General features: G+C 38.9%; 1 protein-coding gene across 3 annotated transcripts in view; it reads right to left on the reverse strand.

The window, feature by feature from the left end:
• The window catches only part of LRAT (lecithin retinol acyltransferase), a 120,511-nt gene that overhangs the window by 58,107 nt on the left and 44,617 nt on the right, over positions 1 to 17,787 (reverse strand). For all 3 annotated transcript variants that reach the window (XM_053901177.1, XM_053901176.1, XM_053901178.1), the window contains exon 12: positions 6,045 to 6,085. The gene's annotated coding sequence lies outside the window, so the exon portion shown is untranslated. The remainder of the gene's footprint in view (positions 1 to 6,044; positions 6,086 to 17,787) is intronic.

A 17,787-nucleotide genomic window follows, 5' to 3' on the forward strand; every position in this document is an offset into this window, starting at 1 on the left:
GCCAAAAAAGCAAGCCCTGGTTGGCCTCTCCCCTGGGCCCCAGAAGGAAAAAGGTGGAGCAGACCTGAACCCACACCATAGCCAACCAATTCGCAACTTGGAGCAGAGCTGCCCACCCCAGATGCGTCTACGTCAGCCCAGCTGAAGGTGACCAGTGCAAGAATAAATGTTTGTTATTGTCAGCCACTGAGTGTTGACTACTTTGCTATTATAATGACAAAAATTGTTTTATAGCTATAGTCAGAGTTGTAAAGATCAGGCCATTATCACTCCTTAATAGTAATGAACTTGGCTCCATTTACCTCAATCTACATTTGCTCCATAAAACCAGGGATTCAGATTTCAAGACTTTTTTTTTTTAAGTTTATTTATTTATTTGGAGGGTGGGGAGGAAGAGAGAGGAGAGAGAGAATACCAAGCAGGCTCCTCACTGTCAGCACGAAGCCCAATGAGGGGCGTGAACCCACAAATCGTTAGATCATGACCTGAGCTGAAGTCAGAAGTCAAGAATCGGATGCTTAACTGACTGAGCCACCCAGGAGCCCCATTTGTTTTTTGTTGTTTTTTTTTTTAAGCTCAAATACTTACTTCCCAGAGACCTATGACCAGATCCTTTTGGAATTTGAAGAAGGGGCTGGTAGGAGATGGAAATAGATAGCTTGGGGTCAGTGGAAAGGATCTAGCATCAGTTAGGAACTTTTTGAGCCTTGGCTATACCGCTTGGGAAAATGGCAGAAGAGACCACAATTGCATTCACGTAGCAGGTATGCTGTTCTGGGCTTATTCAGAGAGGTGGGAGAGGTCCTATTCTGGTGTGAGGTATACAAAGGGTTAGGGCATAGGTCAGTTATAGTTTTTAATAGCTAACTGTTGAGCTCAACAAAGCTATCCTCTAGGACAATAATAGGTTTAGGGGTTTAATACTTCACGTACATGGAAACATGGTAAATTTCATATCCTCCTGGTGAGACTGTAAATTGATCTAACGCTTCGGAGAACTTGGCAGTAACTGGAGGTTACTTTGGAGAACAAGTACATATTAAATAATGTTGAAGATGCTCATATTTTAACATCCAGTAATTTGGTACTGGATGTATCTGGTAATGGATGAGACCAACGGTGCCTCACCTGAAGGGGCATTTTTGTTTATAATAGTGATGGGAGGCTTACTACCACACGTAGGGGGTGGGGATCAGGTATCCTCTATGTCCTGTAACCTGAAGGATAGTTCCATTAAAAACAAAACAAAACAAAACAAAACAACAACAACAAAAACAACTGTCCTGGATCCTCCATGACTTTACAAGGCCTAGTAGAGGATTCATGTAGATGAAAAGTCTGTTTATAATTACCTAAGAGTATAACAACTTTGTTTCAGATATAAATACCAAGTATTTTTTGGTAAGATTTTAATATATATCAACTTTCCAGGGATGCAGCTACTGGAAAAGTGAAGATTGTATTTTGTCTTGTTCAGAACCTCGTTGCTCACATCACCAATGGCAACACCACTTTTGAGTTTTGAGTTTCCAATATCACAAGATTCTATGAGTCTGCATTTGTAGGTAACTTCATTTTGTCTCCTAATATACTATAGTGTATTTGTAGCCATTGACATATTGAATACAATTATTTTATTAAAGTTTGTTTTCTTATATTTCTACTTTATTTCACAGTAAATGCATTACATTTGATTGTTTTAAATGTGTAGATGAGTTAATTATCTATGAATTTCATTTCAAGATAGTTAATGGGGTGATATATTTGTTATATATATTTGTTAATAATAAAATATATTTATTATAAGAAGAGCACGTTGGGTCTGACAGTACTGAGAATTACTGCACTAGATAAACTCTCATATGCATCCAAAGAGATAAAAAAAAATGTAGTATAGAACTGCTCTCCAACAGAGTAGTCACTAACCACATTAATTAAAATTAAATTAAATTAAAAATAAGTCCCTCAGTCACATTGACATTTGAAGTGTTCAGTAGCCATATGTAGCTAGTGGCTACAGTATTGTAGAGTACAGATATTTCCATCAGTACCCAAATTTCTATTGGACAGAATTGGTTTAGAATATTAGGGCAAAAATGTTTATAATATCAAAAACTTGAAAGCAACCTATGTTTTCATTAAAAGGGGAATGGAAAAGTAACTGGAATGCTATATATAGTGATGGAAATGAACGCTTACATGTATCAACACAGATGAATCCCTCAAATAACACTGAGAAAATCAAAAGACCTACATTTGAATGTCTTGCTTGATACATCTCTGAAGACAAGGGAAATAAAAGCAAAAAATGAACTATTGGGACCTCATCAAGATAAAAACTTCTGTACAGCAAAGGAAACAATCAACAAAACTAAAAGGCAAACAACATAATGGGAGAAGATACTTGCAAATGACATACCGGATAAAGGGTTAGTATCCAAAATCTATAAAGATTTCCAAACTCAACACCCGAAAAACAAATAATCCAGTGAAGAAATGGGCAGAAGACATGAACAGACACACACACACACACACACACACACACACACACACACACATATACATACATATATATATATATACACACACATATATATATGTGTGTATATATATATATAATATACAAAGTGGGTACTACCAAGCAATGAAAAAGAATGAAATCTTTCCATTTGCAACAACGTGGATAGAACTGAAGGGTATTATGCTAAATGAAATATATCAGTGAGAGAAAGACAGATATCATAAGCTTTCACTCATATGTGGAATTTGAGAAACTTAACAGAAGACCATGGGGGGAAAGGAAGGGAAAAATAGTTTCAAACAGAGAGGGAGGCAAACCATAAGAGACTCTTAAATACAAAGAACAAACTGAGGGTTGATGGGGGCAGGGATAATGGGTGATAGGCATTGAGGAGGGCGCTTGTTGGGATGAGCACTGGGTATTGTATATAAGAGATGAATCATGGGAATCTACTCCTGAAGCCAAAAGCCCAGTATATACACTGTATGTTAGTAAACTTGACAACAAATTATTTGTGTGTGTGTGTGTGTGTATGTATATATATATAGTTTTAAATACACATATATAACCTTTTATATACACACACACACACATATATATATATATATATATATATATATATATATATATATAAGACCTGCCATTGAACATAATAATACTATGTGTTATTTAGGGATCCATATGTAGCAAAAATATTTTTTAAATGCATGGGAACGATAAACACCAAATTCAGGAGAGCAGTTATCTCTGGCAGCAAGGGAAGAGATGCAGTTGGAGAGAGTAAAATGGGGGCTTACCTGCACTTAAAACGTTTTATTTCTTCAGATATAAGGTGGACAAACAAAGATTCATTATTATTTATATATTTTAATACAAAGAATATACATTATTTTGTGTCATTTTTGTAGATATTAAATATTGCAAAATAAAACTTAAAATGTTTTTAACATTTATTTATTTTTGAGAGACAGAGCACGAGTCGGGGAGGGGCAGGGAGAGAGGGGAAACACAGAATCTGAAGCAGGTTCCAGGCTCTGAGTTGTCAGCACAGAGCCCAATGCAGGGCTCAAACTCACCGACTACGAGATCATGACCTGAGCTGAAGTTGGACACTCAATCGACCGAACCACTCAGGCGCCCCATAAATATTGCAAAATAAAAATTTAAATGGAAGGTGTTTCATGAGCTTCTAACAGCAAGGGGTAATGTTTTGCTTACCTCTCTAAGGTTAGTGTCAAAGTGCCTGGCACAGAGAAGATTCTCAATTAATGTTGGTTGAATAGTCAACCAAACATACCAAAATTCATATGATAGTACAGTTTTAACTCTTAGACATAAACAGAATGCTTCAATCCCACTAGTTCAGCGTATCCAGTAACACAAACCTTTTTTTAATCATGCACTCATTTTACAAATATCTGTTAGGGGCCTACTATATGTCAGGCACTCCTCCAGTGTTAAGGGTACAACAGTGAACATGTAAAACAAAATTTCGTTCCCTCAAAGGACTTACATTTGAGTATGTGTTTTGGGGAGGGTGGCAGGGGAGAACCCAGAGGAGTATTACTAATAAAGAAAATAAACAGTAAAATAGAAAGTAAGTCAGATGGGATAAAGCTCTCAAGAAAAATGAAGCTGGGAGCAGAAGTGTTAAATGATTTTAGGCAATATTAAACAGGGTAGTTAGGTTCTCTTTGAATGAGTGACCGTTGAGCTAAGATTTGAAGCGAGGGAGACAGAGAGCCATGAGCAGTTGAGTCAGAGGGAGGAGAGAGTACAAGGACCTTGAGGCAGCCTGGAAAGGAGGCCAGGATAGCTGAGGGGGGGTGGGGGGGGGGGGAATGAGTGCCTGGGAGGGGGTGGGAGAAGAGGGAGATCAGAGATTGGGCAGAGCCTGTGACTTTGGCTTTTACCTTAGGTGCATTTAAGGACTTGGAATAAAGGACAGAAATCAGCTGGCTTACATATTTAAAGGATCACTCTATTTGGGGAATAGATAATAGTGGCAAGTAGAAACAGGGAGACCAGTTAAGACATTATTGCATTAATTGAGGCCAGAGGTGATGGTGGCTGGAATCAGGGTGGCAACAGTGGTGATGATAGTGGTCAGACTTTTGACAAATTTTGAAGACACAAGCACGGAGCTATTGCTGATGGACTGTATAGGAGACGCGAGAAAAGGACCAGTCAAGGATGACACAAAGGTTTTTAGCTTGAAGTTGCCACTGACTCAGTTCCCTGAGAAGACAGGGAACTGGCTGGCTGGGGGCAGGAAGGGGTTCAGCATGGGACATGTCAAGCTGGCGATGTTTACTAGGCATCCAGATGGAGTTGTTAAGTAAACAGTTGGTATAGGAGCTTGAGGGTCAAGAGAGACAAGGAAGCTGGAGAAATAAACTTGAGAGCCATTAGCATATAGGTGGTATTGAAAGGTTAAAGACAGGATGAGATCATCAGGGGAGTAAGAGAAGCTAGAAGGGGCGCCTGGGTGGCTCAGTTGGTTAAGTGTCCGACTCTTGATTTTGGCTCAGGTCAGGATTTCACGGTTTGTGATAAGGCAATGCAGTGTTTAGAAGTCAGGAAGGAAGAGGGAGATCTAGCCAAGGGAGCTCTCAGCCAACAAGGTAGGAGACATCCATGGAAAAGCTAATGCCTTGGAAGCTAGGTTAAGGAAGTATTTAAAAGAGGAAAAGCATGACTAACCAGCATTAAATTATGCTTGGGGCCCACATAAGATGATGACAATAACAGAGCTTTGTATGAAACAAAGTAAGGGTTGTGGGAGACCTTGGCAAGGCCAGTTGTGGAGGATCGGTGGGGGCTGAAACCCTTCTTGCAGAGGGCTCAGGAGAGTGGAGAGAAACGAATAAACAGGAAAGCCAACTCTTTCAAGGCTCTTTTTCTGCTTTATCTGACTTTTAAACAAAAAGAGAAGCCGTGCATTCCTAATTAAACTGACACAAATGCATACTGGAATCCAGTAATCTAAACATATATCTTATCTTGAAAGAATAGAGCACAAAGCTGCTAGAAAATTCCACTCATGTATGAGAATTTGCTTCATTTTCTACAAACAGAAAGAACTACCAGGAGAAACTGAACTAGGGATTCTGGTAAGGGAGGGACTATCCTAAATGAAGTGGTCACCTTCCTCTAATTTTGTTATGTGAAGCCAAATTAGTCCCCCTTAATTATCAATAAGTCAAATTTCCCCCAATGTATATTAGTGGTTGGCAACTATTAGTTCAACTTTAAAAGCCTTTTATCTCATGAGAACTTTAACCTCAAAGACCAATTCACCTGTCTGATTCACCCAGGATTAGCTCAGGGGATTCTCAGATAAGGCCAGCCTACTGTTCAAGAATCACGGAGGCACCTCATGAATCTTGTTAATGAACAAGATGTGTCAGGACGATAGGCCTGTGATCCCTAGACCTGCTCTGCTCTCATCTCTACCCAGAAAACTATGCCGAGGGGAACAATATATAAAAGACTGGCTTTAGCATATCATTAATAAACTTACACTTTTGGATGACCTTCAACCCACTGCCATCAGATCAGGTGCTAAAGAGAAAAGAAATAATTAAGACAATTTCTTTCTTAAAATATAAGGGTTTGATAAATTATAATATAACCCCAGTGTGGTCCATTATAACACAGATTTAACTTGTAATATAGAGTGCTATTTATTAGCTTTTCAGAAAATCCAGGTGAAAACAATATCCAGAATTCATAAGTAGTAATCAGTAAATGGAGGAATAATTTGACAATCAAAAATTTCTATGGAATAGAGTGAAGTTATTATTACAACTGAGAAAGCTGAAAGAGATAAGAAGGCAAATAATTTTAATCACATGTATTGAATCAAATATTATTTATTTAGCATATTCTTCTAATTTATATATCCAGTTTTTAGAATTAACAATTATAATAGATAATAGAAACCTTAAAATTGCAGAAAATCAATTTTTGGTTGTGTTTTTTTTGTTGGGGACATCTTTCCCTTGCTCCTCAAACCGAAATGTAATCAGAAATTTTTTTCCTTTCTTTTTTTAAATACATATTTTTTAAAGTTTATTTTTGACAGAGAGAGAGAGAGAGACAGAGCATGAGTGGAGGAGGGGCAGAGAGAGGGAGACACAGAATCTGAAGCAGGGTTCAGGCTCTGAGCTGTCAGCACGGAGCCTGACGCAGGGCTCGAACTCACAGACCACGAGATCATGACCTGAGTCGAAGTCGGACGCTCAACCAAATGAGCCACCCAGGCGCCCCTTTTTTTCCTTTCTTAAAACAGAATTGTTGAACTTGAGCTATAAAGTAGAAAAAGGAACTAACTTTTCTCTCTCTCTATTCATAAATCCATCTAGTGGATTTATTATTTAAACAAAAACAGGAATGAGAAAAGAGTTATATGATCTAATAAATTAGACACTGCATAAAAATAATGCCATATAAAAACATGGCAAGGAGAGTATTATAAGAAGACAATTAGGGTTTGGCATATAAGCATATCCTATCTGTACATTAAGTACATTTTTGAGTGTTATTTGGATCTCTAGCTTTTGACACAATTGTAACAGTTAAAGAAGGAATCAAGAAACAATGCTGTGGGAAATAATCAAAAAGTTAAATTACTCTGAAGAAAACAGTTAACTAAACTTTCATTTTTAACCTAAAGTTCTTTTATCCAAGCATGCATTATTTAGATGTATTTCACATTATATAAAGAGCGCACCAGCATTCAATGTTTATGTGCATTTCACTTTATACAATATACTCATAGCATCCTAATAAATAGTAGGGCCCTAGAAATCAACTAGTCTAGTGTTCTGACTTTACAGATGAGAGGATTCAAGCCCAGAGAAGTTAAGTGATTTGCTGAACGCCACAGTTATACAGTGGTAAGATCCAAACTCAGATCTCTTGAATCTCAACAAAATGTTTTCTTTGATTGCCCCCCATCTGATAAAATTAAAAAGTGGTACACAGAGCAGACACTAACTGAAATCCACACAGATAAGTATGCGATTTCATCCTTCTATGAGAGAGACTAGTAAAGGAACCTAACATAGATTGGAGCATTTTTCTCTGTGGGTCACTGATGAAAAAAGGGAAATGGGCATTTCAGGCAGCAGTGAGATATAAACAAAGGTGCATATGCTGTCTTATTCCTGAGTTAAAAAAGGACATGACATGACATGCTAGAGCAACTGAAAGCAGGGCTGGAGTGTGGGGAGCAAGGAAAGAAGTCCCCAGGGGCTCTCTGGGGAGACAGACAGGAGCTGGCCCCCACAGAGACATATGATCCTGGACTGGGTTTCATCCTAAATGGAAAGGAATTCGCAGCAAGATGCTAAGCAGGGGGGCCATATGCCCATATTTTGACTCATTAAAGATCACTCTGTAAAAGAAATGTTTTTCCCTCTTGAATGCGTAAACTATATATATTATCAAGTTCAGTAAAAGGGTAAGCAATTGAAAATCATCTCTTTCTCACTCCTGTCCTACAACCACCTAGTTCTCAGTTTGGTCCGAGTTCTCAGTTTGGTCCCAGTTCCCAGTTTGTCTGAGACCAAACACAATTACCTATTGTGCCCCCTCCCCTCCAACTTATTTTTTTAACAAAAATAGTTATATACACATTCTTCTGCATTTTGCTTTATTTCCTTAACCACCTTGGAGCACTTATCACATCATCTCATTTAGAGCTAACCAAAAGCTATGTATGTGTATTCTATTGTATGGACCTACAATTCCTAATTTTTTTTTTTAATTTTTTTTTTCAACGTTTTTTATTTATTTTTGGGACAGAGAGAGACAGAGCATGAACGGGGGAGGGGCAGAGAGAGAGGGAGACACAGAATCGGAAACAGGCTCCAGGCTCCGAGCCATCAGCCCAGAGCCTGACGCGGGGCTCGAACTCACGGACCGCGAGATCGTGACCTGGCTGAAGTCGGACGCTTAACGGACTGCGCCACCCAGGCGCCCCTACAATTCCTAATTTTATATCAGTTCTCCATTGATGGACATTTAGGCTACACACACACATACACACACACACATATATGTACGTCACAAGGAATATGCACAGGCATATATCATTTTGCTCTTCTGTAAGACACCTGAAGGATAAATTCCCAGAAGTAAACAGGCAGGTCATAAAGGTTCTATAAGATGCTAATTTTGATAGGTATTGCCAAATTGCGGCCTGAAGTGAGTGAATTAATTTATACTCCCACCAGCAATGTTCAAGTGCCTATTATGCTTTATTCCTTGCTAACACAATGTGTTATCAACATTTTTGAAATTTGCCAATCAGATAAATTTGTAGTTTGCATTGGTCTTGCGGTGAGAAGAGATCATTTACCTTGCACGTGGAGAACGACTGGAAGGGGGCGAGAATGACAGCTGCTCCGGCAAGCCCTGAGAGAGGTGGCTGGGGGTGGGGGAGGGGAGGTGACAGTAGAGGCGGCAATAGGGGGCAGAGGCACAGCATACAGTGCAGGTAGAGTTTATGGGATCTGGCCACGGACCGGATGTGGAGAAGGAGAGGGAGGGAAGTGTCAAGGGTGACTCTCTGGGTTTTCAATGACATGGAAGGAGGAGTTTGGGAAGCGACAGGAGACTGGGGGAAGCCCAGGAAGTCATGTTAAGAAGGAACATTTTAAGAATGTGAGGTTGTGCCAGCAGAGTGCCTGGAGGCATTTGGATGAAACAAGGCTGAAGCTCAAAGGGCAGGTCTAGGCTGGAGAGGGCAGTCCTCCCCTGTATTAGGCTTTCCCTCCATGAAGTGGGGAAAGGGTTTAAGATCACTCACACTGAATCTCAACGTGACACTGCTTGACCGAAACATAAAATCTATAATGTGAGTTCCTTAAGACCTGATTCAAGTATTTCCATAACTGTTCCATAAATCTAAGCACGGGAAGGATACATCTTTTGGGAAAAGGAATATACATGATTTGAAAAGCTCTTATTAAAAATAAGCTATGTCTCCATTTCCACACTTTTTAATCTTTTAAAAAAGTAAATGTTTGTTTAAAATACAAGGACTTGCAGTAGCACATTTAGAAAATGCAAAAAAGTGTAAACAAAAACCCACAGTCCCATTATTCAGAGTTCATTACTGTTATCTCTTTTTGGTGTTCCCTCTCTGACATACATGAGTCTGTATCATAGATTTACTTATATATATAATTCTAGGCATAGACTTTAAACATTACAATGTGAAATTTATATATCAGTATTCTTCAAAATATTTTATTTCAAAATTATTTTTGTAATATTTTATGTACTTTTAAAATTACAAATATATTTTAAACTGTAAGAAGATGGTCTCCCATGCAGAGGGATCTTTAATTATTTAACCACTATCACTGTGCATTGTAATTAAAAAATAATTTTTTCTGGATTGAACAGAAAGGATGTCCTTTTCATTTTCATTTCTTTGTTCTGTAGTGAGGTTTCAAATTTCAACATGCTTATTGTTATTTTTATATGTTTATATGTTAATGTTATTTTTTAATTTTCTTAAAAGTTTAAAAAAAATTTTTTTAATGTTTATTTATTTTTGAGAGAGACAGAGAGAGAGAGAGGGAGCATGAGTGGGGGAGGGACAGAGAGAGAGGGAGACACAGAATCCGAAGCAGGCTCCAGGCTCTGAGCTGTCTCACGAAGTGTGAGATCATGACCTGAGCTGAAGTCAGACTCTTAACCAACTGAGCCACCCAGGTGCCCCAATAGTTTTTGAAATCACTGGTTGAAGCTGGGGGAAAATATCTGCTCAACAATAGCTTGTTTTTCCTTAAAAGAATAGCAGGTCTTACATGGGTCATCATTATATTTGCTCTTTACTCACTTTCACTGAGTACTTACTCCAACCTTGAACTTTGCATTTTGTGACGAAGAGTAACACTAATGTACCAAAAAGATTTGCTATTCACCTCCAATCAGTTTATGGGCAATGAAGATCAATTAATCTAAGTTAACTTTTACTCTCTTATCAGTACCACCTCGTGGTAATTTCTTTCTGTCCCAGAATAAATCAGCCTGTCCTCAATATCTCAATCTAATTAGGACAACTTTATTTTCTGATTTTTCCAGCCCCATTCTAATATCTTTCAGTGGAAATATAGAAAAGAGATGACTTCATATGTATGAGGCAGTGACTGAAGCACTGTTTGTGGGACCAAAGGACTGGAAACAGATGTACATCATAGGAGACTGTCACACCCATAGGACAGAATATAGTGCGGCTGTTAAAAGGAACTGAGGAAATTAGGAGGAATTAGGTTAAAAAAGCAAGGTTTAGAATAATTTGACTTGTGTGAAAAATGGAGGTGCTGTAAGTAATACTATTGTTGGCATTTTTTAAAAAAGGAATTGTGTATGTATATATATATATATATATATATACACACATATATATATACACACACACACATATATATATACATATAGAATGAATATATGAATGAATGAATGAATGAATATATACATATATATGTATATATATGTGTGTGTGTATATATATATAAATATATATATATAAATATATATATATATGTATATATATATATATATATATACATATATATATATATATAAATGCTTGTCTGTGCATAGAGAATGGAAGAATTTACAAGAAAGTGTTGACCTTCTGGCAGGGACCTGGGGTTTGAGGACCTGGGAATTGAGGTAGGAAGCTGACTTAATTTTCAATCAATTCTCTGTTGCATTGTTTGAATTCTGTACCATGTGCATGTACTATCTTTTTAAAGTTTATGTATTTTTGAGAAAGAGAGAGAGAGAGAGAGAGCACGGGTGGGGCAGAGAGAGAGGGAGGCACAGAATCCCAAGCAGGCTCTAGGCTCTAAGCTGTCAGCACAGAGCCCGACACAGGGCTTGAACTGACGAAACCTGAGATCATGACCTGAGCTGAAGTCAGCCGCTTAACTAAGCCACTCAGACGCCCCTTAAAAATTAAAAAGTAAACACGGAAATGAAATTATTCACCTCAACCTATGGCAACCATGTCTTCTGCCTCTTCTTTCCCTCACCCACCTGCTGGAGATCTGCATAGACACTTCTCTGTGCTTCAAACTTGCACCCCCACCCTGATTACATGGCTCTGGTCAGCCTCCACTGTCCTGAATTAATTTTTCACTAATTGACGCTAATGCCTTTTAGAAATGTTACAAACCTCATGGGAAAGCTTCTGCTTGAGCTCTGCACTACTGATAATCTTAATCTATTCTGTCCACTAACAAACTATATCATTCTGACTTTTGTTTATCACTCTTGCTTCCTATTCTTTCCTGTCATCCCAAATGTTTCTTGCCCACGGAAAACTGCACAGAATCCAAGTCGCTATAAGGTTTAGAATAAACAGTGGCTTGCTCAAGATTTTTAAAAATAAAGTTGAGACAATTTTAAGGAGTTGCCAGTAGATGTGCCTTTTGGAATGCCGTGAGACCTGTGAGCAGGAATGGTCTGTCCATGACATCTTTTCATCCCTGCGAGTTCTCCTTGTCCTAACATGTTCTACCGTAGAAGAGGAAGTGACAGAAATAAATCTTAGTGATGAATTTTCCACATACTACTGCTGTCGGCATCTCATCACAGAAAGTTAATCTGGAGCAGTATCTGTCCTATTACCAAACTTCAGGAATATGAATCCTAGGTTTGTGTACAAACTAGTAACTTACATTCGAAGTATTAATCTCCAGCCTTGGTTCTGTTGACTTCAACTACGCGTTTTTAATTATTCTATTTCTTTAAATCTAGAAGTTCATAAAACTTTCTTTGGTGGGCTGTGTGTGTGTGATATTTCCCTCTGACCAACAGAGGAGACTGTAGCAAACTGTTAAGCCAAGGACCTTTCTTAAAGTGTTTTCCAACACACTTATGAGATCAGTCATAATATTTATATATACTCAAGCACTTTGAAATCTCAAGCTGTTTTAACCAGCTGTCATTTTGGTGTCAAACTCCAGTCATTTTAATGTGAAACAAAGGTCAACAGAGGGTTTGTCTTATTCTTTTCCTATTAGTGAAATACTTTATTGTTATCAAACTCTGCTAAAGCCCCCAACAGCAAGTCCTTATTGCATATTCCCGTTATCTGAGTCACATGGGATTTTATGATTGTTCACAAATAAAACATATAGAAATGAAGAAATGTGAAAGTGTCAAATTAATATTTAAAGTAGTATCAACAACCAAAAATATAGGCAATCAGTATGGCCTATACAAGTTTGCCATTATTTTTAAAGAAATTTTTTTTAACGTTTATTTATTTTTGAGACAGAGACAGAGCATGAACGGGGGAGGGTCAGAGAGAGGGAGACACAGAATCTGAAACAGGCCCCATGCTCTGAGCTGACAGCACAGAGCCCGATGCGGGGCTCGAACTCATGGACCACGAGATCATGACCTGAGCCGAAGTTGGCCGCCTAACCGACTGAGCCACCCAGGCGCCCCAGATCATTTATTTCTAAAGCTTATTCTCTCAGTTTATTGTTTAACCCAAAAACTATATATATATATATATATATATATATATATATGTGTGTGTGTGTGTGTGTGTGTGTGTGTATTTATATACACACACACATATATATGTGTATGTGTATATATATGTGTATATATATATATACATACACATATATATACACACATATATACACATATATGTACATATATACATATATATGTACATATATACATATATGTGTGTATATATATGTGTATGTGTGTATACACACGCGCACACACACACACACACACACACATATATGTATATATATTTGGCCATTATCTATTTTCAGGCTTTTTCTAGACTTTTTACTCTCACCTTATAAAATTTTTGCTAATGTGCATCAGGATAAGGAATTGTATGGAACTATTTTATTCCAAGAGTTAACCGACATATTGAAGAATAAGTGCTTAGAATTATACATTCAACTCATGACAAATGAGGAAAAGGATTTGAAGATATCCACTGGGTTCCCTGTAAGTGAAGTTTAGCCCTTTGGAGTGATACAGTCTTGTAATTTTTGTTTTTGTTGTCATTTTCACCTAATTCATTCATCCATTTATTGCACTTAAAGATACTGTGCCAGTTACATGAGCTAGGCTACTCTTAGTGCCGGCAAGTTGGTCTGAATGGTAACAATAACCAGACCTCAGAGCTTAATTTTACATGAGAGAGTCAGTACAGGCATGATAAATAAATAGTATAATTGCAGGTAGTGATAAGTTTGTTTGTTTGTTTTTTATTTTTTTTAATGTTTATTTATTTTTGAGAGACAGAGACAGAGCATGAGCAGGAGAGGGCAGAAAGAGAGGGAGACACAGAATCTGTAACAGGTTCCAGGCTCTGAGCTGTCAGCACAGAGCCCGCCACAGGGCTCAAACTCATGAACCGTGAGATCATGACGTCAGCTGAAGTCAAACGCTTAACCAACTGAGCCACCCAGGCACCCCATAGTGGTAAGTTTTAATGATACAAAGAAGTAGAGTAACAGACTGGAGAACAACTAGGGCAGGTGCTATTTCATTTGTGGTGATAAAGACAGAGCTCTCTGGGAAGGTCCCATCTGAGCTGATACCTAACTTATCAGAAGATGTCAGGATAGAGCTTTCCAGGAAAGACGTCAAGATAGAGCAGTATAAACGAGAGGTCTGGGCTTGTCAAGCTCAAGGAGCAGAAAAAAAGCCGTGAATGAGGGCTGAGAGGTAGAAGGTGAGGTCAGTGGGATGGACGGGTGCCACAGGTGAGGCTCTGTGGCCATGGAAGGAGCTTCTATTCTGGTCTAATGGCAGTGGGAAACCTCCATGGCAAGATCACACTGGTTGCTACGTGGAGACAAGATGCAGAGCATTGCAAAGAACTGTGACTCTGGGAAGTTAGAAGGCTTTTGCAATGATGTAAGGCAGAGAGGACAGTGATTTAGGTTGGAGTTTAGCACCGGACATGGTAAACTGTGGTCAGACCTGGAAGTAGCACTGATAGGGCTCTTTCGGAGGCTTAAAGAGGATTAATACTTCCTACATGCACTTTCGTTAAGAAGGAAACTAGTAGTAGCAAACAAAAAGCACCACTTACTTTTTCCTAAATGTGAATAATCTGATTTCTCTAAAAGCACTTTACTCATTGGCACGATTTAATCACAGAATATTAGAATTGGAAAAGATCACAGAGTAACATAATCTAATTATCTCTTTTTTGCTCTGGCTTGAATAGGCTACAATCAGGGAAAGCACAGAATGTTGGGAATATCAACAGTGGCCATTAATGCTTCCTGCTGTATTTTCAATAAAAATACTAATATACCAAGATGACAAATCATTTTTTAGGTTCACACAAAAAAAATTCATAATGGACAGGATTCCATTATAAAACATCGTCAGCGATGTCTTTCCTTCAATTTTGAATTGAATTTGGAGTCAGTGAAATTGTCTCTAGGTCAGATGTGGCTTATGAAAGAGAGGAGTCAGGGCTGACTCTAAGGGTTTTGGCCTTAGCAACTAGAAAAATAGATTTGCCCAACTGAGGGGAGGAGGCTATTAAGAGGCACAGGTTTGGGGAGTGTGTGAGATTCAGGAACCTGGTTTTTAACAAGGCAGGTCTGAGATACTAATGGGGCATCCAAGAGGAAATGTTGAGTAGGCAGGTGAACACAGGAATTTACTAGCTGAAAAAGGAGTTGTGGTTGGAAATATAAATATAGCTTTCAATAGTATTTAAAACTGAGATTAAAGATCATTTTGAGTATGGGCTCCTTAATGTTTTTGTGCCCTAAGTCCCCTAAGTTGGCCTCTTTCAGATGGCAACAAAATTTCAACATTAAGCCTACTGCTAAAGGGCACTTCAGAATCTATTAAATTAATTAAAAATAAATATATAGTTTTCAGACTGGGTGGAAAGGCATTTTGGGGGACAAGTGGGAAATAAAAACATACTGAAGACTAGTTGATGATATTAACAATTCTCCAAGAGGCAAAAAATTATGCTGTTGTGGTTACGTAGGAGAATGTCCCAATTACCAGGAGATACATGCTGAAGTATTTAGAGCTGAAGTGTCTTATTGTCTACAACTCAAAGTTTCAAAGGGGCTCAGGGAAAAAAAGTGTGTGTGTTTGTGTAGAGAGAGAGAAAGAGACAAAGAGAAACAGAAAAAAAGAAAAAGACCGAAAACGTGGGAAAATGTTAATTAGTGAGTGTCCGTGAATGGCATAAGGATGTTCATTTTACAACTCTTTCAATTTTTCTATAGATTCAAAAATTTTCAAAATGAAAAGCTATGGAAAAATATTCCACAGAAATATATGAGACATACCTAAAACATGTTGAGTGATGGCTTTTACAGAATGAATAAAGAATTTTTAAAAAGAAAACTATACGAATTTCATATAAACAACTCAGAGCACCTGGATGTCTCAGTCGGTTAAGCGTCCGGCTTCAGCTCCGGTCACGATCTCATGGTTCATGAGTTCGAGCCCCACATCGGGCTCTGTGGTGACAGGGCAGAGCCTTCTTGGATTCTCTATCTCCCTCTCTCTTTGTCCCTCCCCACCGTCTCAAAAATAAACATTTGAAAAGCCCCTCAAAGTAAAAATGATTAAACGGTACAATCATTTTATATGCATCAAAAGTGTACTAAACAGTGACACATAACATTTCCATTGCCCCGTGGTCACACACTGAATAGTCCTTGAGCAGCCACACCTTCCTCTAGTCTTGTGTCCCACGAATCCATGGTCTCTAATCTGAATCGAATCTCGGTGTTGCTCTGAAATCAATCACTGACTTTCATCAGTCCCCAGTTTCTCCACTTGTCCAAAGGGGCATTTCCGATTTTCACCACCTTCACCTGTTCTATTACTCTCCTAGCAGATGGATTTATTTCCAACTTCAAAGAAAACAGAAATTCAGATAGGAAGCCCTTCACCTGCATGCTACCCAACAACAAAATCTGCACTTGCTCTGTGGTAGACACTGCCACTTGGCTGGTCCAACTGCCACTCCCAAGTCCTGCGTCCCTTGACTTCTCCAACCAGGAGGATAAGAAAATTTTATCAGCCTCCCCCACAGTGCTGGCCAATCAGACATAAGCAGAAGACTCCCAGAGACTTCTGGCAACACTTCCTGACTAAAGGACCAGGTGCAGCCAACATCGCCTCTGCCCACTCTTGTCTGGCCTTGATCACAGCCCTAGGGGAAAAGGCCAAGATGAATAAGGTGATGTCAAGCCCTCAGTGCTGACACCATTGACACAGAAGCCATGCCTGTGTTGTGCACCTCAAACCGATTCTCACGTGAGAAAACATAAACCTCTGCTTGAGTGAGGCACTATCAGCAGCTGAGGTTCTGTTGCCTGAATGGAAAGCATTCCTGACAATGAGCCCACCTCTTTTAAAAAGAGACCCCTTATCCAGTACTGTGCATCCCATCTTCTTCTTCCACCTTCCCAGAGACCTCTCTCTATTGATTGCACCCCCCTTCAGTACCTTCAACGTTTCTCTCTCCACTAATTGTTCTACATCGTCAGTGTCTAACACGCTCAAGTCTCTCCATATTAAATGAAAAATTAAAGTGTCCCCCAGCCTCCCATCTTCCTCTAGTGACTGCCTTATCTTTACCCTCCCTTTCACTAACATTCTTCTTAAAAGAGCTGTCTACACTCACTATCTCCCACTTCCTTCTTTCCTATTCATTCCTCAACTCGGGGCATCTGGCTTCGTCCCCGGCTTGACTGTGTTTGTGCCAAGGTCACCAACAGCACCCTCATTGCAAAATCCAATGGGAATTTTTCAGTTTTTATCTTACTTGACCTCCGTATAGCATTTGACACCATGACCATTCAATCCTTTTGGAAATACTTTCTTTCCTTGAATTTTTAAAAGCATTCTGTTCTAGTTTTTATTGCCTCTTCTGGGAGATCTCTGTAAGCTTATCTTAAAGGATAGTCATTTGCAAATCCCCTGCACATTGATATGAAATATATATACACACACACACACACACACACACACACATACACTGATGCCTCCTTGGTATCTCCTTGGCAGCCTAGATGTCTTGAAAAGTCCCACAGACTCCCCCAAACCTGCTTCTTGCCCCAGGGTCCTCCTCTGTGAGTGGCACCACCATCCACCCAGGGTCCAACCCAGAATGATCTTTCACGTCCTTCTCTCCTTGTTTCTCAAATCTAGTTAAACAGTAAGTCCTGGGAATTCAGCCTCATAGAGGTCTGTGATCC

This window comes from Panthera pardus, unplaced genomic scaffold (assembly GCF_024362965.1).
Source record: "Panthera pardus isolate Hobbes unplaced genomic scaffold, ASM2436296v1 HiC_scaffold_13, whole genome shotgun sequence".
Classification (NCBI taxonomy): Eukaryota; Metazoa; Chordata; class Mammalia; order Carnivora; family Felidae; genus Panthera; species Panthera pardus.